This window comes from Pseudophryne corroboree, chromosome 8 (genome assembly GCF_028390025.1).
Source record: "Pseudophryne corroboree isolate aPseCor3 chromosome 8, aPseCor3.hap2, whole genome shotgun sequence".
Classification (NCBI taxonomy): Eukaryota; Metazoa; Chordata; class Amphibia; order Anura; family Myobatrachidae; genus Pseudophryne; species Pseudophryne corroboree.
This window is the reverse complement of record NC_086451.1, coordinates 436,990,216-437,017,377: the sequence shown is the minus strand read 5'-3', so window position 1 is coordinate 437,017,377 and position 27,162 is coordinate 436,990,216. Positions and strand designations below refer to the sequence as shown.

Here is a 27,162-nt window from a genome sequence, read left to right as displayed (position 1 = left end):
TACCTTAAGAAGACTGAGGAGTCTTCTGCCGCCGATTCTGGACCTCTTCTCGTTTCAGCATCTGCAAGGGGGCCGGCGGCGAGGCTCCGGTGACCATCCAGGCTGTACCTGTGATCGTCCCTCTGGAGCTAATGTCCAGTAGCCAAGAAGCCAATCCATCCTGCACGCAGGTGAGTTCACTTCTTCTCCCCTAAGTCCCTCGTTGCAGTGATCCTGTTGCCAGCAGGACTCACTGTAAAATAAAAAACCTAAGCTAAACTTTTCTAAGCAGCTCTTTAGGAGAGCCACCTAGATTGCACCCTTCTCGGCCGGGCACAAAAATCTAACTGAGGCTTGGAGGAGGGTCATAGGGGGAGGAGCCAGTGCACACCACCTGATCCTAAAGCTTTACTTTTTGTGCCCTGTCTCCTGCGGAGCCGCTATTCCCCATGGTCCTTTCAGGAACCCCAGCATCCACTAGGACGATAGAGAAATATACTTGCTGTTAGGTGATCAGCCTTGCCAAACAAGTGTTGCGAGCGCTGCGCAGTATCCACCGTACTGCCTCTGGAGAAGATGGCGGCCGGAGCCCTGCATACCTGGACGGGAGTGCGCGCGTGGCAGTGGAGGGCGGGAATCCGTCCCTTCTTGAACAAGGAAGCGCCTGTCAGCTTCAGTAGGCGCGCTGCAGCCGGAAGTCCGCGGCTCTCGCGCGCCGCCACACCGAGCTGCTCTGTTCAGGTAGCGTCTAGCGGCTTGGGAGTGACTCACCCCTCTCCCGGCCTACCCAAAAAGACAGTAGCAGGGATGAGTAAAGCCCTCGCTACTGCGCGCCACCGCTCACCTCCGGAGAGAGGTCTGGGGGGAGGGGGGAGAAGGTGTATTGCAAAAAATACCTCCCTTTAGAGAGAGAGAGAGGAGGACAGTTTCAATAAAATGAAATATAGATATAATTATATATATATACATAGGAAGGATAGACCAATACTGTCAGAGACAGATTGTGTCTATCCAGTACCTCCTCACTGCCGACTTCTCAGAGGCAGAAATCCAGCCCCAGTGACCGAAGTGTGGTGGCCTCTAGCAGCAGAATAGAGTGGGAAAATCTAGCTAACCCCACTCTAATAGTACCTGCCACCTGTATACAGGGACTAGGCACTCCAAGAATAAAATAATAAAAAATACCTAACTAAAATCTTTCAGAGAAAAAAATCTGTGTCTGTACTCCACAGGCACAAAACTAAAACTGAGGTGCTGGCTAGGCAGGAAGGAGATGGGAGGGGTTAGAGGGGGGAGGAGTCAGGTTTTAATAGTTCTGTGCCAAACTCCACAACCACACACCTCTAACCCACAAGTAATGGCGCAGCGTCCCCCAGATGGATGAAAGAGAAATTACTAAGCTTCGGAATGGAGAGCTGGCCCCAGTGGCTAATGCCATTTTCAGATTGTGTTAGTCCATAGTAGCCTATGAACTACTATTCTGCATTTTTTCTCAGAGAGGCATCTGGACTCTCTGGAGGATTCCATCCTGTCAGCCTGAACAGCCATGCATACACAGTGCACACACCGGGTCCGAACCTGGAAACACAGTGATCGCAGTTAACGCTGCCCTGGTGACCTGGAACATTAGATTAGACATAGGCCATCAAAGATGAGTGGAGCAGGGCACAGGAAAAAGTGAAGCGAAAAGTGAAGTAAAACTACCATCTTGATCCACTGGGCACGACAACCAGGCGAGGAAATAGAGAGCAAACAGCTTGACCACACAGAAACAGTAAACATCCACCAAATTAAAGATATTTAAGAGGAATTCTGGAGTGTAACTCCAACAATACAGAACATAGAGTGCCCTCCCCTGGCCGGTGACGGATATTGTGCTCTTACTGGGTACCTTACAAATAAGGAAGGTGCTGGAGGGAGATGTTTGGCAACTGTACATCGTAAAAACATCTACTTAAATGATAAATTGATTATAGGATGTTTCTTATCAGTGAAACCACAGATAAAGTGGTGAGTTGAACCTCTGGTATGACAGGCGAGTGTACTGTTCACGGATTTATGAGGAGGATTTCCCCATCTCCTTGTTGAAGAAGTTACGCAACCTGCAAACACTAATAGGGCAAAACCTGAAATGTCTTTAAATTGTTACCCAATAGGTGTCACTACAGAAGAGGAGGTCAAGCACAGATTTGGTTCCAGGCGTCCCATAGTGATAGGGAAAATCTGGGTTTGGGTAAAAACCACAATGTTCCAGACCCCGGAACAAAGAGAGGGCCAGACCAGCTCCCTGCAACAAACTCTGCCATTCTGGAGCTTGTAGTACGCATTCCTGTACATGGCGTACCCCGTCTGGGGAGGTGTGGCTGACAGCTGTCACCAGGGAGGCAGAGAATACAGCTACCCTGTATGGTGCGGGGATGGGGTAATAACCAGAACGGTCCAGACCATATGGGGAGACTGTAATGTCTCCCTCACCGCCTCCCTGGTGACAGCCCCCCCCACCTCCAGATAACCCCCCCCGGAAAGGTATAAGCACTACAAGCTCCAGAATGGCAGAGTTTGCTACAGTGAGCCGTTCCGATCCGGCATTTACGGGGTCCGAACCGTTACGATTTTTATCTGATCACGGAAAATCTAGCGTTAGAGAAGATGCGTAAGGGAGGGACTTTAGGTGGAACTCAAACTATGAGATGGCAGTCTCACCTCTACACCACACACAGGACACAACATGTAGTGCCCTCTCTACCACACACAGGACACAACATGTAGTGCCCTACCTACCGCACACAGGACACAACATGTAGTGCCCTCTCTACCACACACAGGACACAATATGTGGTGCCCTCTCTACCACACACAGAACACAATATGTAGTGCCCTACCTATTGCACACAGGACACAACATATAGTGCCCTCTCTACCACACACAGGACACATTGGTGGTCATTCCGAGTTGATCGCAGCCAGCAACTTTTAGCTGCTGCTGCGATCAACAGTCCATGCCTATAGGGGAGTGTATTTTAGCTTAGCAGGGCTGCGATCGCATGTGCAGCCCTGCTAAGCTAAAAAAAATTCAAGCAGAAGTAGACTAGGGATGGACATACTTACCATGTGCGATGGATCCAGCGATGATGGGCCCGGCTTTGACGTCACTCCTCCGCCCTCCGTTGTCCTGGACACGCCTGCGTTTTACTCACCACTCCCCGAAAACACTCTCCAACGGTCCGGATCCGCCCATCCACGCCTCCTTACTGTCAATCTTTTTAGCGGTCACCGCTGCGACCACCCTGTCGGTAGCCGCGACGTTAACCCGCCGCGCAAGCGCATTCCGCACCCGTTAGCACAGCAGCGAAAAAACGCTGCATGCGAACGGGTCGGAATGACCCCCAATATGTAGTGCCCTCTCTACCACACACAGGACACAATATGTAGTGCCCTCTCTATCACACACAGGACACAATATGTAGTGCCCTCTCTACCACACACAGGACACAATATGTAGTGCCCTCTCTACCACACACAGGACACAATATGTAGTGCCCTCTCTACCACACACAGGACACATGTAGTGCCCTCTCTACCATACACAGTACACAACATGTAGTGCTCTCTCTACCACACATAGTACACATGTAGTGCCCTCTCTACCACACACAGGACACAACATGTAGTGCCCTCTCTACCACACACAGAACACAACATGTAGTGCCCTCTCGACCACACACAGAACACAATATGTAGTGCCCTCTTTACCACACACAGAACACAACATGTAGTGCCCTGTCTACCACACACAGAACACAACATGTAGTGCCCTCTCTACCACACACAGAACACAACATGTAGTGCCCTCTCTACCACACACAGAATACAACATGTAGTGCCCTCTCTACCATACACAGTACACAACATGTAGTGCCCTCTCTACCACACACAGAACACAACATGTAGTGCCCTCTCTACCACACACGGGACACAACATGTAGTGCCCTCTCTACCACACACAGGACACAACATGTAGTGCCCTCTCTATCACACACAGGACACAACCTATTTTCTCTTACGTCCTAGAGGATGCTGGGGACTCCGTAAGGACCATGGGGTATAGACGGGCTCCGCAGGAGACATGGGCACTCTAAAGACTTTAGATGGGTGTGCACTGGCTCCTCCCTCTATGCCCCTCCTCCAGACCTCAGTTAGATCCTGTGCCCAGAGGAGACTGGATGCACTGCAGGGGAGCTCTACTGAAAAGACTTTTGTTAGGTTTTTTATTTTCAGGGAGCACTGCTGGCAACAGGCACCCTGCATCGTGGGACTGAGGGGAGAGAAGCAGACCTACTTAACTGATAGGCTCTGCTTCTTAGGCTACTGGACACCATTAGCTCCAGAGGGTCGGAACACAGGTCTCATCCTCGCTGTTCGTCCCGGAGCCGCGCCGCCGTCCTCCTCACAGAGCCAAAAGATAGAAGCCGGGTGAGTATAAGAAGAAAGAAGACTCACAGGCGGCAGAAGACTTCAGATCTTCACTGAGGTACCGCGCAGCGGTAACGCTGCGCGCCATTGCTCCCACATTCACACACACTGACGGCACTGTAAGGGTGCAGGGCGCAGGGGGGGCGCTCTGGGCAGCAAGAATTACCTCAAGGGACACTGGCTGACATATTATATACTGCGGAGGCAATATATTAGAAAACCCCCGCCAGTATAAAGAATTTGAGCGGGACCGAAGCCCGCCGTTGAGGGCGGAGCTTGATCCTACAGCACTAACCAGCGCCATTTTCTCCACAACACACTGCAAAGAAGCTGCTCCCCGGACTCTCCCCTGCTGAGCAAGTACAGAGGGCAAAAACGAGGGATGGGGGGGGGCTCATTTAATTGGCGCAGTGAGTGTATTATTGATCTATAAAAGCGCTGTACAGACTGGGATTTTGTTCCAGTGTCCAGTGGCGCTGGGTGTGTGCTGGCATACTCTCTCTCTGTCTCTCCAAAGGGCCTTATTGGGGGACTGTCCCCATAATTATTTATCCCAGTGTGTGTGGGGGTATCGGTACGTGTGTCGGCATGTCTGAAGCGGAAGGCTCGTCTAGGGAGGAGGTGGAGCAGATGATTGTGGTTTCTCCGTTGGCACCTGATTGGTTGGATATGTGGAATGTTTTAAATGCAAATGTGACTTTATTACATAAAAGATTGGACAAAGCAGAGTCCAGGGAAATAGCAGGGAGTCAATCAAAGGCTTTGACTGTGTCACAAGGCCCTACGGGGTCGCAAATACGTCCCCTTTCCCAAGTAGCAGACACTGATACCGACACGGATTCTAACTCCAGTGTCGACTATGATGATGCACGGTTACACCCACGGGTGGCCAAGAGTATTCATTATATGATTATGGCTATTAAAGATGTTTTGCATATCACAGAGGACCCCTCTGTGCCTGACACGAGGGTATGCATGTTTAAGGAAAAGAAACCTGAGGTAACGTTTCCCCCATCACATGAGCTGAACGCCAGACAAGAAACTGCAGATTCCCAAGAGAATTATTATGGCGTATCCTTTCCCCTCACAGGACAGGTTACGGTGGGAATCCTCGCCCACGGTGGACAAGGCTTTGACGCGCTTGTCCAAAAAGGTGGCGCTACCGTCTCCAGACACGGCAGCCCTCAAGGATCCTGCTGATCACAGACAGGAAACTACCTTGAAATCGATTTATACACATACGGGTGCCGTGCTCAGACTGGCAGTAGCGTCGGCATGGGTGGGTAGCGCAATTGCAGCATGGGCAGATAACTTGTCATCTGACATTGACACCCTAGATAAGGATAGCATTTTATTGACCTTGGGTCACATTAAAGATGCAGCGTTATATATGAGAGAGGCTGCGAGAGACATTGGGCTGTTGGTTTCAAGAGCCAATGCCATGGCAATTTCTGCTAGGCGGTCCCTCTGGACCCTTCAATGGACGGGTGATGCCGATTCAAAGAGACATATGGAAATTTTACCTTACAAGGGTGAGGTTTTTATTTGGGGAGGGCCTCGCGAACCTGGTTTCCACAGCTACCGCGGGTAAGTCTTCTTTTTTGCCTTATGTTCCCCCACAGCAAAAGAAAACACCTCAATATCAGATGCAGTCCTTTCGGTCGCATAAGTCCAGAAGGGGTCGGGGCTCTTCCTTCCTTGCCAGAGGTAAGGGTAGAGGGAAAAGAACGCCTGCTACGGCTAGTTCCCAAGAACAAAAGTCCTCCCCGGCTTCTACAAAATCCACTGCATGACGCTGGGGCTCCACTGAGGGAGCCCGCGCCGGTGGGGGCACGTCTTTCTCTTCAGCCAGGTCTGGGTTCAGTCGGATATGGATCCTTGGGTGATCGAAATTGTATCCCAAGGCTACAAGCTGGAGTTCGAAGAAGTGCATCCTCGCCGATTTTTCAAATTGGCTTTGCCAGTTTCTCCCCCAGAGAGGGAAATAGTTTCAGCTGCCATACAAAAGCTGTGTCAACAACAGGTGATTATCAAGGTTCCCCTGATGCAACAGGGGAAAGGGTACTATTCAACCCTATTTGTGGTCCCGAAGCCGGATGGCTCGGTCAGACCCATTCTGAATCTAAAATCCCTGAACCTGTATTTGAAAAAGTTCAAATTCAAGATGGAATCTCTCCGGGCAGTGATCTCCAGCCTGGAAGGGGGGGATTTTATGGTATCACTAGACATAAAGGATGCATACCTTCATGTCCCCTTTTATCCCCCTCATCAGGCGTACCTGAGATTCGCTGTACAGGACTGTCATTACCAGTTTCAGACGTTGCCGTTTGGGCTTTCCACGGCCCCGAGGATTTTCACCAAGGTAATGGCGGAAATGATGGTGCTCCTGCACAGGCAAGGAGTCACAATTATCCCATACTTGGACGATCTCCTGATAAAAGCGTGATCGAGAGATCAATTGCTGAAAAGCGTGTCGCTCTCCCTGAGAGTGTTGCAGCAACACGGCTGGATTCTAAATCTACCAAAGTCACTGTTGATTCCAACGACTCGGCTATCATTTTTGGGCATGATTCTGGACACGGAAAAGAAGAGGGTTTTTCTCCCAAACCGAAAAAGCCCAGGACCTCCAGAACATAGTCAGAGACCTGCTAAAACCAAAAAGAGTGTCAGTTCATCAATGCACTCGTGTACTGGGAAAAATGGTGGCGGCCTACGAGGCCATCCCCTTCGGCAGGTTCCATGCGAGGACGTTTCAGTGGGACCTTCTGGACAAGTGGTCGGGGTCCCATCTACTAATGCATCAGAAAATAAGCCTGTCCCCCAGGGCCAGGGGGTCTCTCCTGTGGTGGCTGCAGAGTGCTCACCTTCTAGAGGGTCGCAGGTTCGGCATTCAAGACTGGGTTCTGGTGACCACGGACGCGAGCCTCCGGGGATGGGGAGCAGTCACACAAGGAATACATTTTCAGGGACTATGGTCAAGCCAGGAGGCTTGTCTACACATCAACGTGCTGGAATTAAGGGCCATATACAACGGCCTACGGCAAGCAGAGAATCTTCTTCACGACCTTCCCGTTCTGATTCAATCGGACAACGTCACAGCCGTGGCTCATGTAAACTGCCAAGGCGGGACAAGGAGCAGAGTGGCAATGGCGGAGGCCACCAGGATTCTTCGCTGGGCGGAAAATCATGTAAGCGCTCTGTCAGCAGTTTTCATTCCGGGAGTGGACAACTGGGAAGCAGACTTCCTCAGCAGACACGATCTCCATCCATCCAAGAAGTTTTTGCAGAGATAACAAGTCGTTGGGGACTTCCTCAAACAGACATGATGGCGTCACGCCTCAACAAGAAGCTTCGGAGGTATTGTTCCAGGTCAAGGAACCTCAAGCAGTGGCGGTGGACGCCCTGGTGACACCATGGGTGTTTCAGTCGGTCTATGTGTTCCCTCCTCTTCCGCTCACCTTTAAAAAATATTGAGAATCATAAGACGAAAAAGAGTGCAGACAATATTAATAGTTCTGGATTGGCCCCGAAGGGCCTGGTATTCAGATCTTCAGGAAATGCTCACAGAAGATCCGTGGCCTCTTCCTCCCAGGGAGGACCTGTTGCACCAGGGATCCTGCGTGTTCCAAGACTTACCGCGGTTACGTTTGACGGCATGGCGGTTGAACGCCAAATCCTAGCTAGGAAAGGTATTCCGGGGGAAGTCATCCCTACTCTAATCAAAGCTAGGAAGGAGGTAACGGCGAGACATTATCACCGTATCTGGAGGAAATATGTATCTTGGTGTGAAGCCAAGAATGCTCCTACGGAAGATTTCCACCTATGACGTTTTCTCCACTTTCTACAGACAGGAGTGGATATGGGTCTAAAGTTAGGCTCCATTAAGGTGAAGATTTCGGCCCTATCAATATTCTTTCAGAAGGAATTGGCTTCTCTCCCAGAAGTCCAGACTTTTGTAAAAGGGGTGCTGCACATCCAGCCTCCTTTTGTGCCCCCAGTGGCACCATAGGACCTTAACGTGGTGTTACAGTTCCTTAAATCACACTGGTTTGAACCTCTTCAAACAGTTGAATTAAAATTTCTCACTTGGAAAGTGGTCATGTTGTTGGCCTTGGCATCTGCGAGGCGGGTGTCCGAATTGGCGGCTTTGTCTCACAAGAGCCCCTATCTGATTTTCCATGAGGATCGAGCAGAATTGAGAACTCGTCCTCAATTTCTGCCTAAGGTGGTTTCATCGTTTCATATGAACCAACCTATTGTGGTACCGGTGGCTACGGGGGACTTGGAGGATTTCAAGTCTCTTGATGTAGTCAGGGCCTTAAAAATTTATGTAGCCAGGACGGCTCGAGTTCGTAAAACAGAGGCACTGTTTGTCCTGTATGCGGCCAACAAGGTTGGCACTCCTGCTTCTAAGCAGACTATTGCTCGCTGGATCTGTAACATGATTCAGCAGGCTCATTCTACGGCTGGATTGCCGTTACCTAATTTGGTAAAGGCCCATTCCACTAGGAAGGTGGGCTCTTCTTGGGCGGCTGCCCGAGGCGTCTCGGCTTTACAGCTTTGCCGAGCAGCTACTTGGTCGGGTTCAAACACTTTTGCAAAATTCTACAAGTTTGATACCCTGGCTGAGGAGGACCTCATGTTTGCTCAATCGGTGCTGCAGAGTCATCCGCACTCTCCCGCCAGGTCTGGAGCTTTGGTATAATCCCCATGGTCCTTACGCAGTCCCCAGCATCCTCTAGGACGTAAAAGAAAATAAGATTTTAAACCTACCGGTAAATCCCAGTGCGGACTAATTTTCTGCAAGGCTTGTATATAGTTGTTGCTTACATAAGGGTTATGTTACGGCTTAGATCAGTCTTTGGCTGATGCTGTTTTTGTTCATACTGTTAACTGGTTCGTATATTCCATATGGTACGGTGTGGATGGTGTGGGCTGGTATGTATCTTGCCCTTAGATTTACAAAAATCCTTTCCTCGTACTGTCCGTCTCCTCTGGGCACAGTTCTCTAACTGAGTTCTGGAGGAGGGGCATAGAGGGAGGAGCCAGTGCACACCCATCTAAAGTCTTTAGAGTGCCCATGTCTCCTGCGGAGCCCGTCTATACCCCATGGTCCTTATGGAGTCCCCAGCATCCTCTACGGACTAGAAGAAAAAGATTTACCGGTAGGTTTAAAATCTTATTTTTGAAAACCTTTTGTCCCATGAAAAAATAAAAATTATCAAGATCCTAAAGTAGTAAGACAAAGCCTTAAGGCCCCCATACACTAGAGCAATATCGTGCCTTTCGACACGATATCAATGCATTGGGCAGACTTATCGCGAGTAAAGAGGACCACATTTTGTGTGGTCCACTTACGATTACAATCCGAGGCGCGCTCCCTGGGCCCTAAGCAGGGTTTTCAGATCTTACCTGCAGCAGGTTAAACGTCACAAGAGACTATTGATAATAAAACCACTCATAATGCATTAAACATAAAATGACGATGACATCAAAACAAAAATATTGAAAATGATACAATAATATGAAAAAAAGAGATATATAAATAATATCCAGTTGTATAAAACACTATGGGAGAATGAAGTCAATAGTAAAATCATAACAGACAGCAGTATGCATTAGATTATTATTTGTAGAACTCCCATACTTACAGTCCGCTACATGGTACTAGTGACAGTTCATGTCTAGCTGCCTACACACTATGGGGGTAATTCAGACCTAATCGCTGCTGTGCGTTTTCGCACAGTGGGCAATCAGATCTGAACTGCGCATGAGTATGCACCGCAATGCGCCGCCACGTCAGACGACTGCACCAGGCATCAGTGCCTAGTGACGGGATGGGGAAAAAAATTAGAACACACAGGCTTTCGCAAGGTGATTGACAGAAAGAGGCCGTTTGTGGGTGGTAACTGAGTGTCCAGGAAAATGCAGGCGGGATCAGCCATTTTCAGGGAGGGTGTTTGATGTCAGCTCCGGCCCCGATCAGCTTAAAACAAACGCAGCGGCTGAGTAAGTCCTGGGCTGATCAGCGACTGCAAAAAACTGATGTTTTTGCTGCCCTGCTACAAAAGTGTTCGTAAACCTGCACAGACCTTTCCCCTCCCCCCTGTAGGCAGCGACTATCTGATCGCAGGGATGCAAAAAACGCACCCTAGCGATCAAATCTGAATTACCCCCTATATACTGTAGTGATGTGCACCCAGCCTCACTCCGGGACCCGGCAGGGAGCCACCATCGGCTAGTGTGTACCGATGCAGGCAGCAACATATCGTCATCGGCAGCCGGTGCTGTAAAGCGGCATGCTCCCAGCTACCGACATCGGCAGGTTGAGCTGCATGTTCAGCCTACAGAAATGGCGTTGATGATTTGCGTTGTATACAATTTATTTTTTTCTGTTGCGAATCATTTCGTAACGATAAATCGTTCAAAGAATCGTATAGTGTGGTTTGCTTGGCAGTCTGTGTGTCCCTTTCCCTTATATATTGCCGTGTCGGGCTGGATCGTTTATTCTCTAATTTGGATCCTCCTTTATACCAACCTTATAATTAGGAGACTCCACTATCATCTCTGGTAAATGCTGTTGAAGTACCAGACAGCTGATCTTTACTGCTGGTGACCGATGACACATTCCTTCATGATTTGAAGTAACTGCTGTTATTACTAGCACTTGGTTAATCTTGAAATATTGGGCGTAATTCAGATGTGATCGCTGCTGTGCGTTTTCGCACAGCGTGCGATCAAATCCGAACTGCACATGCGTATGCACCGTACTGCGCCAGTGCGTCGCACGTTTTTCTTTTACACATGCGATGGGCAGAGACGTAAGTAGCGATGTGAGAGAAGTGCCGTTGCCCAGGGCCTTTGGGGTGGCACCATCGCTGCCACATGGCACCTGCATGTGGTATGCAGGGTGGTGATATAGCCAGTAAACGCACCCTGCAGAGCTGCCCAGAACGTCCTTATGTACTCCGGGCAGAGATCTGCATCCTAATGCCAGCGGCCCCACCTCCTAGGTTTGACACAATCATGACATCCCAGGATTGGAGACAGGGCAAACACAGGGCAGCTTAAGAGACCTGTTCAGGCACCGCCAAAGGCAGATATTTTCCACTTATAACTCCTGACGCCTAGAAAGGTAGAATGGGAGAGGAAGGGGGCACAAAAGTGTAAAGGTTTGTACACTAGGACGATATTCGGACACATCATTCACAATATTGTCCAGTGTGTATGTACTATGGTGGTCATCCCGAGTTGTTCGCTCGCAAGCTGCTTTTAGCAGCTTTGCACACGCTAAGCCGCCGCCTACTGGGAGTGAATCTTAGCATAGTAAAATTGCGAACGAAAGATTAGCAAAATTGCGAATAGACACTTCTTAGCAGTTTCTGAGTAGCTCGACACTTACTCTGCCACTGCGATCAGTTCAGTCAGTTTCGTTCCTGGTTTGACGTCACAAACACACCCAGCGTTCGGCCAGACACTCCTCCGTTTCTCCAGCCACTCCCGCGTTTTTCCCAGAAACGGCAGCGTTTTTTCGCACACACCCATAAAACGGCCAGTTTCCACCCAGAAACACCCACTTCCTGTCAATCACATTACGATCACCAGAACGAAGAAAAAACCTCGTAATGCCGTGAGTAAAATTCCTAACTGCATAGCAAATTTACTTGGCGCAGTCGCACTGCGGACATTGCGCATGCGCATTAGCGACTAATCGCTCCGTTGCGAGAAAAAAATAACGAGCGAACAACTCGGAATGACCCCCTATGTCGCTGATGGTGCGCGCTCTTGCGCGTCGTCAGCGACTCCCCAGTCGGACCAGGCGACAGTAAGGGCCATGCTGCAGAATGCAGCACTGCCCGCACCCAACCCCTGCTGCCGCTCGTCACTGCCGGCATTGGCAAGTGTGTGGCACCAGCTGTCCGCTGCAGGAGCTACTGTACCTAGAGGCCAGGAAATCTCCATCCTCTGACGGAGATCCTGGCCTCGTCCCTCCCCTGAAACAGTGGCAACATGCCTCCATTTGGAGAAACAGAGGCTGTCACCACCCCCACACAAATTCAAACTGTCAATCACTGACAGTCTGATGGCAATCTGCGTCCATCATCGATAATCGGTACTTTGCGTCGGATGCAGCACCTTCAGCCACAGCTGAATAATTTAACTTTAGCATCTACTACTAAAACTGTCAAGCAACATCTACTGGCGTAAACCAGACACATATGCTGCTATTTTATCCCAGCATCAAGTGCTATAAGGTGATTCTCTAGAAAGTTAACATGAAGTCCGGTGCATCACACGCTTTAAAAAATATTTTCCTTTTAAACTGGTCTGTTAAGAAATTGTTGTTATATGAAAACTTAATTGCTGAGTAGCATTGTCTTACCCTAGATCTTCAGACCCACTAAAATCTCGATATTTTGGAGAAGTATGTAGTTTCAATTTGTGTAGCTGTCCCGTGCGTCACCGAGAATCGCACTATGGGCCTAATTCAGATCTGATCGCAGCAGCAAATTTGTTAGCTAATGGGCAAAACCATGGCCCTCATTCCGAGTTGATCGCTCACTAGCTGCTTTTAGCAGCCGTGCAAACGCATAGTCGCCACCCACGGGGGAGTGTATTTTCGCTTTGCAAGTGTGCGAACGCCTGTGCAGCCGAGCTCTGCAAAAACATTTTGTGCAGTTTCTGAGTAGCTCTGGACTTACTCAGCCGTTGCGATCATTTCAGCCTGTCCTGTCCCGAAATTGACGTCAGACACCCGCCCTGCAAACGCCCGGACACGCCTGCGTTTTTCCAAACACTCCCAGAAAACGGTCAGTTGACACCCACAAACGCCTTCTTCCTGTCAATCTCCTTGTGATCTGCTGTGCGAATAGATTCTTCGTTAAATCTATCGCTCAGCAACGATCCGCTTTGTCCCCTTACGACGCGTATGCGCATTGCGGTGCATATGCAAGCGCAGTAGAGACCTGATCGCTGCACTGCGAAAAACTGCAGCGAGCGATCAACTCGGAATGACCCCCACATGTGCAGTGCAGGTGGGGCAGATGTAACATGTGCAGAGAGAGTTATAGGCCCTACACACTGGGCGATAATAGTCAAAGATATGAACGATCTTGTTCATTAATGAATGAGATACCGTTCATATCTTTCAGTGTGAAGGCACCAGCGATGAACGATGCGCGGCCCCGCGCTTGTTCATCGCTGGTGCCCCGTCACCTGTGCATTCAGGCCAGTATGAACGATCTCGTCCATATTTGCCTGCGCTGCTATGGAGCCGGGTGACGGTGGGAGTGAATAAACTTCACTCCCCCCATCACCTCCCCCCCCCCCCGCCACAGGGTCGCCCGTCGTCCGTATCCGCTGTTGGGCAGCTCGGCGGCGGATCGCTAAATGTGTAGGGCCCTTTAGATTTGGGTGGGGTGTGTTCAATCTGAAATCTAAATTGCAGTGTAAAAATAAAGCAGCCAGTATTTACCCTGCACAGAAACAATATAACCCACCCAAATCTAACTCTGCACATGTTATATCTGCCCCCCCCTGCAGTGCACATGGGGGGTAATTCCAAGTTGATCGCAGCATGATTTTTTTTAGCAATTGGGCAAAACCATGTGCACTGCAGGGGAAGCAGATATAACATGTGCAGAAAGAGTTAGATTTGGGTGGGTTATTTTGTTTCTGTGCAGGGTAAATACTGGCTGCTTTATTTTTACACTGCAAATTAGATTGCAGATTGAACACACCCCACCCAAATCTAACTCTTTCTGCACATGTTATATCTGCTTCCCCTGCACAGGGCCATCTTAACAGCAGTGTTGGCCCCTGGGCACAGCAATGCACGGGGCCCCCTACCCATCCTCCAGTGGTAGGGGTGGGGGGGTGCTATCAGCGGCAGCTTTGATGTCCCGCGGGCGGTAGGGAGTGTTCTATCTTCCACTTAGCAAGCAGGACCTGGAGCAGTCATTTCTGCTAATTACTCCTTTACTGTACAGATGGGGCTAAACTGTAGAAGGGGGCATTGGGCTGAATGAAGAAGCCCTAGTACATGACTTCCAGGGAGGTAGGAGGTGTTTAATACGTAGGGGAGGGGTGGATAGTGGAGTGGGCTTAATATTTATCAATTTCTGGTGGGAGGGCAGCTTGCTTGACTGCAGATATCTCAAGTTCCTGAAAATGTATTTCTTAGCTTTGAATGGGATAAAAAAAAACTAGAGAGTGACCCCTTTCAGAAGGTTCTGGGGACTTGGGGATCAGAGTTCAGGAGCCAGAGCAATTCACCAATGAAAATCTAAAACTGCGTATTAGGCGTGTGGAGCTGGAGCAGTGACCAGCTGCTTGAAGGCTGATATCTCTGGTTCTGGACATAGTAGAGACAAGCTTCCAGTGTCCACCAAAAGGGGAGAGTCCCAGCTTTAGGATTATACCCTCACAAAAACTCTAAGTCAGACAGAACCCGAGATATCTGTCTAGGAAGAGCAATTAACAGGCTTGGATGGGGACCACTGCTTTCAAGTCTGATATCTCCAGTTCCCCAGGGCCGATTTTAAAAAATCTGGTACCCCTGGAAAGAGGGGACCCTCAGCTATCAGCCTATGACCCTTATACTCCTGGGGCCCTTGAGCAAGAGCCCATTGAGCCCATACGAAAAGACGGCCCTGCCCCTGCAGTGCACATGGTTTTGCCCAACTGCTAACAAATTTGCTGCTACGATCAGGTCTGAATTACCCCCTATATCATTACTGTTGTCTTCTGGAATATACACAACTCATGCAGAGTTGAACACATTGCAAGATGCGCAAAATGTGTTGTTTTTTTCAGGTATATTAAGCCTGTGGGTTTTTGTTTTGTTTTTTTATGTAAAAAAAGCATTCAACGCTACATTAGACCCCAAGGTTCTCATTTAGAGTTACGAGATTAGACAGCTATAAAGGTCTAATTATGCACTTTGGCAAAGCATGCTGTGCATAAATATGACATGAGCGTACAGATTTAGAGTTGGGTAAGAGTTCTTACAAGCTTAACCGTAAAAATAAAGATGTCCAGCAGCCGCGTGCTGCATGCAAAAGCAGACAGTAATTTCCCTGCATGCAAAAAAATAAAAATAAAACTGCATTTGCATCACAAGATTGTTAGTTCAACATGGTTTGTGTGAAGCACGAGACATTAACCTGACGCCAAGTTATGTGATACTAAAACTTGTCCATTCCAACTGGGGACTCCAGGGACCAAGATATAAGAATATATCTGATTTTCCATTTTGAATAAGACAGATCAAAAACAGAAGAAAAGTACCACTGGGTCACAGATTACTCTGGATCCAATACTGGTAGTAACAAAGGAGAGATAAACCTGGCCTGCTCGGTAACCTTAGTGATCACCAAAAGATTGACAGGCAGAGGCGGTCGCCGCCCAGGGGGGGGGGGAGGTGGAACGGCAGCATTTTGTGGGCGTGGTCTGGCCAACGCAGGCGTGGCCGGACCTAACGGGGGGCGGGCTGCGGCAGCTATGTGTCGTCACACGCAGACGCTGCGGGCCGGGGAGCGCAAAGTAGCTCCCGGCCAGCATGCAAAAGCTGCGCTGGTCGGGAGCTACTCTTGAAGTGCAAAGGCATCGCCGCTGTGCAATCCCTTTGCACTTCTGCGGGGGAGGCCGGCACTGACATGCGGGGTGGGATAGCCCTATGCTGGGTCCCCCCCCACGTCAGTGTGAATGATCGTAGCTGTGCTAAATTTAGCACAGCTCCGATCATCTCGGAATGACCCCCTAAATGTGAAATGTTGAGTACTTAAGCATTCACATTGACTGGTGTGTGACAGTGATTCGGGGGAGAGGAATCTTAACACACATTTCTGGTCCACCCACTGGGCTTTTAAGGGGTCAGGTGTAGCAAAATGAAGACATTGCTTGCAGCTACCATAACCAAACACTATATATAGCTGCAGGTTATCAGTCCACCTGCCCAAGTATGCTGTGTATCCTTAATAGCCTCACTTCATTTCATAAGCAGCAGAAACACCTTTAGGGTGATTCTCCTGACAGTGAACATACAGTCCCGTACATCACACGCTTTTCAATTTTTTTGTTCCTTTTAAGCTGGTCTGTTAGGAAATTGTTGTTATATGAAAACTTAATTGCTTAGTAGCAATGTCTTACCTGTAACTTAAGAGTAGACCCACTAAAGTCTTGGTATTTTGAAGAAGTGTGTCTTTTGAATTTGTGTAGCTGTCCCATGCATCACGGAGAATCGCCCTTCAAACATGAGCCATTCAACAAACATTAAATGCTCTTGCCCTGTTTTTTTCCCTCACCTTCTTTTTAACTGCAATACGTTGCGATTTATACTGCCAATGGGATGTCGCCAGTGGGGACATGTGACAGTGGTGGAGCCATAGATATGGGGAATAACAGGAATAACCATCGGACCTCCGCCATTGTTGACAGCAGAGCAACAGCGGACCTTCAACATCAATGGTAAAATCATCAACCATCTCTAGCAAACCATCTATTATTCGATGACCATCTCTAATCACTCCCAAACTGCAAACAGTGGGATTAATAAGCCTCGGCTGATTACTTCAATATTTCTGATGGGGCTTCAATTACTGTACAGTATACCACATGTATGAATAATGCTGGATATACATTATACAATTATCTGGGCGCTCTGCCTTCTATCGGCAGATCGCCCAGATAATTGTACTGTGTCTGTGCATGACTGATCCGAAAACATTGATCAGATGGTCATAGTTTAGCATGTCCATCCAATTCAATATTTTCGGGCAGTGTATGCGCAGCCACATACCATTGATGGGCATTTCCCCTTATCTTTCATAGGGAAAGAATAGGTAAATGTCTCCACCCCAGGCAAGGAATTTAAATATAGATATTGGGTTAAATTTACTAAGGTGGGAGTTTTTTAGTACTGGTGCTGTTGCCTATAGCAACTAGAGATAAGCGGGTTCGGGTTTTACTCGGATTTACTCGGGTCTCAAAACGTCATCTTATTGGCTATTCAAAACACGAGTCATCCGTGAGCCAATAAGATGCCATTTTGAGAACCGAGTAAATCCGAGTAAAACCGAACACACTCATCTCTAATAGCAACCAATCATATTCTATTATCTTGTAGAAGCAGCTAGATAAATGTTAAGTAGAATCTGATTGGTTACTATGAGCAACATCACAAGTTCTAAAAAAACCTCCCACCTTAGTAAATATACCCCATTGTGTGGCCATACACTGAGAGATATATCATAGTACATGCCCATGATATCTGATGGGTGTGAGGCTGTCAGATAAAAACGTCTGTTGGTCTGACAGGCATTTTATATGACCATGTATACGGAGCATAAAGGGTCATCAGTAGGGATGGCCATCGACCAATGTTGAGTACTTTCACGACTGATCGGGGAGAACCAGATGGTTCCCTCCATCGATGGTTCAGAGCTACCAATTTTGAAAAAAAAGGAGTTATGCTAGACTTACCATTGCTAACTCTCTTTCTGCGAAGTACATTGGGTTCCACAGGGAAACATCGGGGTGTAGAGCGGGATCTTGATCCAGAGGCACCATCAGGCAAAGCTTTCACTGTCCCAGGATGCATTGGGACCTCCTCTATAACCCCGCCTCCAGGCACTGTGAGCTCAGTTTCGTTAACCAGTCAAATGCAGGAGCAGGTAAAAGAGAAGGCAGATGTTAGTCACATAGAACCACATTCTCATGACAGGAGAGCGGCTAATGCCACACAACCTAAAAAAAAACTAGGTGTGTCAGGGTGGTCGCCCTGTGGAACCCAATGTATTTTGCAGAAAGAGAGTTAAAAATGGTAAGTCTACCATAAATCTCCTTTTCTGCAGCAGGGTACATTGGTTTCCACAGGTCTTAAAGCAGTTCCTCAAGGGAGGGGACGCGCCTTAGCGGGTAAGAGAACCCGGCGTCCAAAGGAAACATCCTGGGAGGTGGAAGTATCAAAGGCATAGAACCTAATGAACGTGTTCACTGAGGACCACGTAGCTGCCTTGAACAATTGTTCTGGGGACGCGCCACGGCGGTTAGCCCAAGAAGGTCCAACAGACCGAGTAGAATGGGCTTTAACTGCAGCAGGAGCTGGAAGTCCAGCCTGCGCATAGGCTTGTGCAATCACCATTCTAATCCATCTGGCCAAGGTTTGCTTATTCGCAGGCCAGCCACGTTTGTGAAAACCAAACAGTACAAAAAGGGCATCTGACCTCCTGAAAGAGGCAGTCCTCTCCACATAGATACGGAGAGCCCTAACCACATCCAAAGAGCGTTCTTTGGGAAACAAATCCGAAGAGACAAAGACCGGAACCATAATCTCTTCATTAAGGTGAAAAGATGTGTCGAAGTCGAAAATATTACATACACAGCACATGCAAACACCAAACAGAGTGGCATCTGTGCGTGCCCGTTTTCACTGTGCGTACGGATACACGCACGCTATGTACACTGGTTTACGAGCCTTGCGTATTGGCGCGTGGTATGAGTGAATACGGTAGCATACGCATTCGCACAGAAAAGCCTCAAAGTCATATTCAATATTCTATTTATATAGTGCATAATTTACACATAGTCTCCACACACTTCTCCAGCAAGTTACATATACTCAAAAGATAGAACAACAGAGTTGTTCAGGGTTACAGGATGTGAGGGGATGGAGCAAGGTTAGGACTTAATGTTTGGTATCCAGATGTGCAGTATATTGAGAGCCACATTCCGGTCGCTATTTGCAGTTTAGCGCATGTTTCTGTGCATAGATATGCGCAAAATTGTAATATTCAGAAACTACTGTAAATACTGTACTCTTGATATTCGGCAGGAACCCAGTGGCGAACAGTTGCAAGTACACCTGGACCAAGCATCGCCCATTCATTTAAACCAACCTATGACCCCTGTAACACTGTAAGGGAACAAGGTGCCGTTTCCTGGGGTAAATGGCAGCAAGCAGCAGCTGAGGAATCATACAAATCCAGTTTGTGGTGCAACTGGCCGCAACCAGTTTTATTAAAGAGAAAATAAAACAAACATCAAAAGAAAATACCTTGCCTGTCCGGCACTAACTAAACACAAGACGTTCCTAACTGTCTCTAAACAAAAACACAAAGTTTTCCAGTCAATACTGTATGGCTCACTTGTATAAGGAAGCGTGTTTTTCTCACAGAGATTCTCCAGTCTCTTCAGACAGTCTGCACACACTAATCAGGCTAGCAGCCCTAAAAGGCTCTTGCACAGCTGAAAGCCCTGATTAGCCCTCTGTGAGGCCAAAGACCCGAATTAGGCCCAATGTCTGGAACTTGCCCCCTCTCTCTCTCATGGCCCTTATCCAGCTTTTCCAACAACTGAAAAGGTTCTAACAAAACAAAACATTTTCATGGAAGTTTTCCTGTTTCTAAAACATGTAAGAAAAGAACCTGGGACAAACATACCTGCCCTCAAACACTATTCCAGTGTTCTTGTCACATATCCCCCTCCCCTGTTTCGACCTAGGGTCCGGAACACTTGTAGCCCCTAAACAGAAGATGCGGGACAACGCATCTGCATTGGCCAATTGTGTACCTGGTCTATGTTCGACAGTAAATTTAAAATCTTGCAATGCTAGAAACCATCTAGTTACACGAGCATTCTTACCTCTATTTACATACATCCATTTTAAAGGGGCCTGATCTGTCACTAGTCTGAACTGTCTACCCAAGAGGTAATATCTCAAGGTATCTAATGCCCACTTAATGGCCAAAGCCTCCTTTTCCACAATGGCATACCTTTCTTCATGCTCATTCAGTTTCCTACTCAAATAAATTATAGGGTGTTCGTCCCTGGTCTCTGGTTTGGGACAACACAGCCCCTATCCCTACCTCTGAGGCGTCTGTCTGTACAACAAATTCCTTTGAAAAATCTGGCGTTATCAATACAGGTTGTGAACACAAAGCCACTTTTAACGCTTGGAACGCTTTTTCTGCATCAGGGTTCCATTTCACCATATTTGACTGCTTCCCTTTGGTAAGGTCTGACAACGGCACTGCTGTAGTCGCAAAATTGGGAATAAACCGTCTATAGTACCCAGTTATTCCCAAAAAAGCCCTTACCTGTTTTTTATTCACTGGACGAGGCCAGTTTTGAATAGCATCAATTTTATTCAATTGGGGCCTAAGCAGACCTCTGCCTATGGTGAAGCCCAAGTATTTAACCTCCTCCATTGCGAGGCATAGCAGTTAACCCTGCTTCTCTGATTGAGTCCAGTACTGCTTGTACTTTAAACAAGTGGGACCCCCAGTCCGTACTGTGAATTACCACATCATCCAAATAGGCAGCTGCATATTTTCTATGGGGCCTCAACATTTTATCCATCGCCCGTTGAAAGGTTGCTGGAGCCCCATGCAACCCAAAGGGCAACATCTTATACTGGTATAGTCCCTCCGGAACTGAAAAGGCTGTTTTTTTCTTTTGCGCTATCAGTTAAAGGTATTTGCAAGTGATCTTTGGTCAGGTCCAACGTGGTGAGAAACCTGGCTGTTCCCAGCCTTTCTATAAGCTCATCCACACGGGGCATAGGGTATGCGTCAAATTTGGACACCTCATTTAACTTACGAAAGTCATTACAGAAGCGTATGCTACCGTCTGGCTTCGGGATGAGAACTATGGGACTGGACCACTCACTGTTAGATTCCTCTATGACTCCAAGTTCTAACATGTTTTTAACTTCTTTAGAAACAGCTTCTCTCTGAGCTTCGGGAATCCTATATGGCTTTAAATGGACCCTGACCCCTGGTTCTGTGACAATGTCATGTTTTATTATGGCCGTTCGGCCAGGCAGCTCTGAAAAAATCTCCCTATTTTGGATGAGAAATTCTTTAACCTGATCAGCTGATAATGTCTCTGACACCTTTACTGCGAGAAGCAACCGAGGTGAAGACACCGAAGGGCAAGGCTCTGCTGACAGAGACAACCTATCTTTCCAGGGTTTGATTAAGTTAACATGGTAGATTTGTTCGGGTTTTCTCTTTCCCGGTTGGTATACTTTGTAATTAATCTCATTCACTTTTTCCCTAATCTCTTTGGCAATGTCCAACAGCCCTCTGGGGTGTCTACCATACAACAAATCAAATGGAGAAAACCCCGTGGAGGACTGAGGAACTTCTCTGATGGCCATTAACAAGTAGGGCAACAAACAATCCCAGTTTTTCCCATCTCTATCAACAACCTTTTTCAACATACTTTTTAATGTTTTATTGAACCTTTCCACCAACCCATCAGTTTGGGGATGGTAGATGGACGTCCTGAGGTGAGTGACCTTAAATAATTTGCACAATTCTTTCATGATCCTTGACATAAATGGAGTACCTTGGTCAGTCAAAATTTCTTTTGGTGTTCCCACGCTACTAAAAACCTGCACCAGCTCCCTAGCTATCGCCTTGGTTGTGATAGTGCGTAAAGGGACAGCCTCAGGATATCAAGTGGCATAGTCCATTATTACCAGGATATCCTGATGGCCCCGAGCGGACTTTAACAAGGGCCCCATGAGATCCATGGCTATTCTGTCAAACGGGACCTCTATAATAGGCATGGGAACTAGTGGGCTCCTGAAATGGGGTCTAGGGGCATGATACTGGCATTCAGGACAGGAAGAACAATATGCAGACACTTCTTTATAAACCACTGGCCAAAAGAACCTTTGTAAAACTCTTTCAGTGGTTTTTTCTGCCCCTAAATGTCCTGCTGTAACGTGACTATGAGCTAAATCTAGTACCGTTCTCCGATAAGGCTGGGGAACTACCAGCTGTTCCACCACATCCTCACCCCTTTTGACAATGTGGTACAAGAGCTCATTACAGATGGCCATGTGGGAATACGTAACCCTGTCACCTGGTACCACAGGTTCCCCATTAACAATCTTAACATTCTCTCTAGCCTTTATTAAGGTAGGATCCTTTAACTGTTCAGACGCAAACAGATCCTTCTTTACCTCCAGGTCAGGCACGCTATCAGTTCTAACTACTATGTCTCTGTTTCCAGCAAGAGGGTCCTCACTGGACTCCCCATCTGTCACTTCCCCATCCAAACTAGCAAAAGGCAAAGGGTCAGAAAGTTCCGAAGACACACGTACATCCATAAAATCACTGTGATTATCAACTGGCTCTTTACTTCTCACATCTGTTGATAAACGTGATTCCCACAGTTTCCAAAAATGAGGAAAATCCCTCCCTATTGTGGCCTCATGCACCAAGGTGGGGACCAGTCCTACTTTAACAATTGCTGACCCACAACAAGTTTCTATATTCATTTCAGCAGTGACATAATGTTGGGTATCCCCATGTATGCAAGTTACCCCAATAGGTATTTTTCCAGCTCAGGTGAAGGTACCACAGTACAGACTAACCTAGCAAAGAAAGACATTCTGCGACATTCAAAGGCAGCATCACATTGCATGGGTTCTTGCGTGACTGGGCAATTGGCAATAACATGACATGACATACCACACCTAAAACATTTAACCACACGATTATCAACCCATTTGGGCAGCATAGACCTTTCTAGCCCCATTGGCCTGTCTCCAGGGCCAGTGTTTACAGTCTCTCCAGCCTTGCGTTCTCTTAACCGCCCAGCAACGTTTTCCCACGGAACAGTCTTACCAGTCTTTACGGAAGGGCACTGTCGAAGATCTATGGGTTGCTGGGTGGTCATCAGTAGTTCCTCTGCTCCCAAATACCTCTCTACCATGTCCGCTAATTGGTCAGCAGTATCCGGGTTTCCATGGCTCACCCACTTGCGCAGGACCACGGGCAAAGATCTCAACTAGCGGTCCATGATGATTCTTTCAACCATCTGGGGACCAGTTAATGTCTCTGGCTGTAACCATTTTTTTGTTAGCTGAATAAGGTCATGCATCTGGGAGCGAGGAGGCTTCTCCATGGCGTACACCCAACGGTGCACCCGTTGTGCTCGCACTGACAGCGTTACTCCCAGGAGGGTCAGGATCTCAGTCTTTAGTTTATCATAGTCCCGAGCCTCAGCAGGGCTTAAATCAAAGTACGCTTTTTGGGGCTCACCTGACAAAAAAGGTGCCAGCAGACTGGCCCACTGTGCTTTCGGCCAATTCTCACGCTCGGCAGTCCTTTCAAACGTGGTCAGGTAGGCCTACACATCATCAGCCTTTGTCATTTTCTGCAGGAAGTGACTGGCCCGTATAGAACTAAAGCTGGTCGGAGCACTGACGGCCACATCTCCAATCCGGGCTGCAAGGCTCTGCACCACTTCTGCTAAGGCCTCTCTATCCTGGCGCTGTTGCCTGTAAAGTTCGTCAATAGCCACCTGCTGCTGTCTGTTGGCCTCCTGCTGAGCCGCTGTAGCTTGCAGCAAGGCTTTAAGCAGTTCCTCCATGTCGACAGATTTTTCGGGCGGCTTTGTAGCTGCTTTTACCCAGGACATCTATCGAATACTCAGGGGTGAGTCTCAGCAACTTCACACTGGGCTGTATCTGCATAAACCACAGTTTTCCGCAGGCCTCATAAAGCTGCTTTCACTTATGCGCAGAACGGAGTGCTCGCATTCTCCACCAAGTTGTAACACTGTAAGGGAACAAGGTGCCGTTTCCTGGGGGTAAATGGCAGCAAACAGCAGCTGAGGAATCATACAAGTCCAGTTTGTGGTGCAACTGGCCGCAACCAGTTTTATTAAAGAGAAAATAAAACAAACATCAAAAGAAAATACCTTGCCTGTCCGGCACTAACTAAACACAAGACGTTCCTAACTGTCTCTAAACAAAAACACAAAGTTTTCCAGTCAATACTGTATGGCTCACTTGTATGAGAAAGTGTGTTTTTCTCACAGAGATTCTCCAGTCTCTTCAGGTAGTCTGCACACACTAATCAGGCTAGCAGCCCTAAAAGGCTCTTGCACAGCTGAAAGCCCTGATTAGCCCTCTGTGAGGCCAAAGACCCGAACTGGGCCCAATGTCTGGAACTTGCCCCCTTTCTCTCTCTCTGGGCCCTTATCCAGCTTTTCCAACAACTGAAAAGGCTCTAACAAAACAAAACATTTTCATAGAAGTTTTCCTGTTTCTAAAACATATAAGACAAGAACCTGGGACAAACATGCCTGCCTTCAAACACTATTTCAGTGTTCTTGTCACCCCCCCCCCCCCCCCTCCCATGTACTGTTAATGACCTGCCCCTTGAACTATGAAAGAAGAGCTTACATTTCCCATTGTACTGTATTTGGACACATTGTATAAAAAGAGTCCTCCTGACCAGGCTCAGGCTATTCTCTGAAGGTCATCTTGCTAAGACTGACTGAGTCCTGGATCAGGGAGCGCTCGCAAACGTATGTACTATTGATTGTAGCTCTTCTCTGCAATATTGTTGTATCTTTTATCTGTATCTTTTGAGTAAATACTGTTGATGCGTTGGACCACAACATTACATTTTACTACTGGTGTCGCATTCCATTCTTGTTTTGGGATAAGGTGTATTCAGCCACACGTGTCGCTGCATTGTGCGCATAGCTGTCAGCGTGTATTCGCAACGTGCATACAAATCTTAGCGATTATTTGCTTATGTTTAACGGCCGCAGTGGCCTGAACCACAGTGTGATTAGGTATTGCTTTTCCTTGTAAAATAATCGAAGTTTACAGTGACACCACCACAGGCAAATAATCTTGGCGAGTTCCTAGAACTGACCGGTCCCGGTGGAATATGAGAAAGGGTGGATGACAGGACAAAGCGCCTAAGTCTGACACCTGTCTTGCAGAGACAATAGCCAGCAAGAACAGGACCTTGGCTGTGAGCCATTTAAGGTCCACCGATTCAAGAGGTTAAAATGGAGACTCTTGCAGGGCATTCAGCACAACAGACAAATCCCATGGAGCCACAGGAGGGAAATAGGGAGGCTGAATCCGAATAACGCCCTGAATGAACGTATGAACATCAGGTATAGAGGCAATTTTTCTCTGAAACCCAACCGACAAGGCATATATATGAACCTTGAGGAAGGCCAGACGAAGACCTAAGTCCAGTCCTCTTTGCAGAAAAGCCAGTATTCTGGAAGTTCTGAATCTATGGACATTGTAATTCTTCTCAGCACACCAGGTGTAGAAAGAATTCCAAACCCTGTAATAAATCCAAGCAGAGGCCGGTTTGCGGGCTTTCAACATAGTTTGAATAACCGCCTCTGAAAATCCTTTGGCTCTCAGGAGTGAGTCTGGCTAGGTCTGGGTAGAGACAAGGGCCCTGTACGAGAAGGTCAGGTCGTTGAGGAAGTAGAAGGGGATGCCACGTTGATAGACCCTGCAGGTCTGAGAACCAGTGCCGTCTGGGCCACGCTTGAGTGACTAGAAGCAGCATTCCTCCTTCCTGTTTGAACTTCTGTAGAACCATGGGCAGGAGTGACACTGGAGGGAACACGTAAGGCAGCCGAAAGTTCCATGGAATTGCTAGTATGTTCACGAACGCTGCTTGAGGATCCCTGGTCCTTGATTCGAAGACCAGAACCTTGTGATTGTGTCGAGATGCCATGAGGTCTACGTCCGGTACCCCACCGGTCCACTAGGAGTTGGAAGACTTCTGGATGAAGACTCCACTCTCCTGGCAATGGAGGTAGTCCGCTTCCCAGTTCAGGACACCCGGAATGAACACTGCTGATATACTTGGCAGATGGCGTTCTGCCCAACAAAGGATTTTTGACACTTCCTTCATAGCCATGCGGCTTCGAGTGACGCCTTGATGGTTTATGTATGCCACTGTTGTGGCATTGTCTGACCGTACTAGAACCGGCCTGTTCTATACCAGAGGCAGGACAAGTGATAACGCATTGAACACCGCCCTCAGCTCTAGGATGTTTATTGGGAGGAGTGAATCTTCCTTGGTCCCCATCCCCCTCAGACTGTTTTCCAGTCCCTATCCCCTCAGACTGGCGTCCGTCGTCAGGAGGACCCAGTCGGGGATCCAGAAGGGACGGCCCCTGCTAAATTTCTGGTCCTGTAGCCACCAGGTTGGCGACAAACGGACCTACGGAGTCAACAAGATCATTTGGGATCTGATCCGATGAGTCAGAGGGCGGGAATGATATTGAGCGTACTCCACCATGTCGAACGCCGACACTATCAGGCCAAGTACTTGCGTCGCCGAGTGTATCGACACTCTGGGGTGATGGATGAAGTGTCTTATCCTGTCCTGGATTTTCAGAACCTTGTCTGGAGACAGGAACAGTCTCCAACTGTGTGTCCAGAAATGCCCCTAGGTGCACCATGCTCTGAGCTGGGACCAGAGAGGACTTCTTCCAATTGAAAAAGGGTTGAATAATAGCCTCTGCCACGCTGGGACTGAGGTACTGGCACAACCACTCCTGTACTCAGAAGGGAACCTACCACCGTTTGTAGAGCCTGCGCCTTCATCGGATCTGAAGGGAGTACCGTAGTGAAGAACTGGTGAGGGAGACGTCTCTTGAAGGAGACAGCGTACCCATGAGAGACAACTTCCAGTACCCAAGCATCTGAAGTGGTCTTTAACCAGACCTGTGCGAACTGTAGAAGTCGGCCTCCAACCCTGGAGTCCCCCAGGAGGAGGCCCGCCCCGTCATGCAGCAGGCTTGTCTTGTTTTGAAGCAGGCCGACAGGCTGCCCAGGACTGTTTCGTCTTGGGCTTGGTGATCTTGGGAGCACGAGATTGTCTGGGGTAAGTCTGACCCTTGACTTTCCCTTGAGGT

At 48.1% G+C, this 27,162-nt stretch overlaps 1 protein-coding gene across 7 annotated transcripts in view; it reads right to left on the bottom strand.

Moving 5' to 3' along the window:
- MSH5 (mutS homolog 5) overlaps nucleotides 1-27,162 on the bottom strand; it is a 419,392-nt gene that overhangs the window by 276,182 nt on the left and 116,048 nt on the right. The window contains exon 1 of one of the 7 annotated variants that reach the window (XM_063938067.1): nucleotides 16,603-16,669. The exons of the other annotated variants lie outside the window; for them this stretch is intronic. The gene's annotated coding sequence lies outside the window, so the exon portion shown is untranslated. Of the gene's footprint in view, nucleotides 1-16,602; nucleotides 16,670-27,162 lie in introns of those variants that run through there. 7 annotated transcript variants of the gene reach the window in all.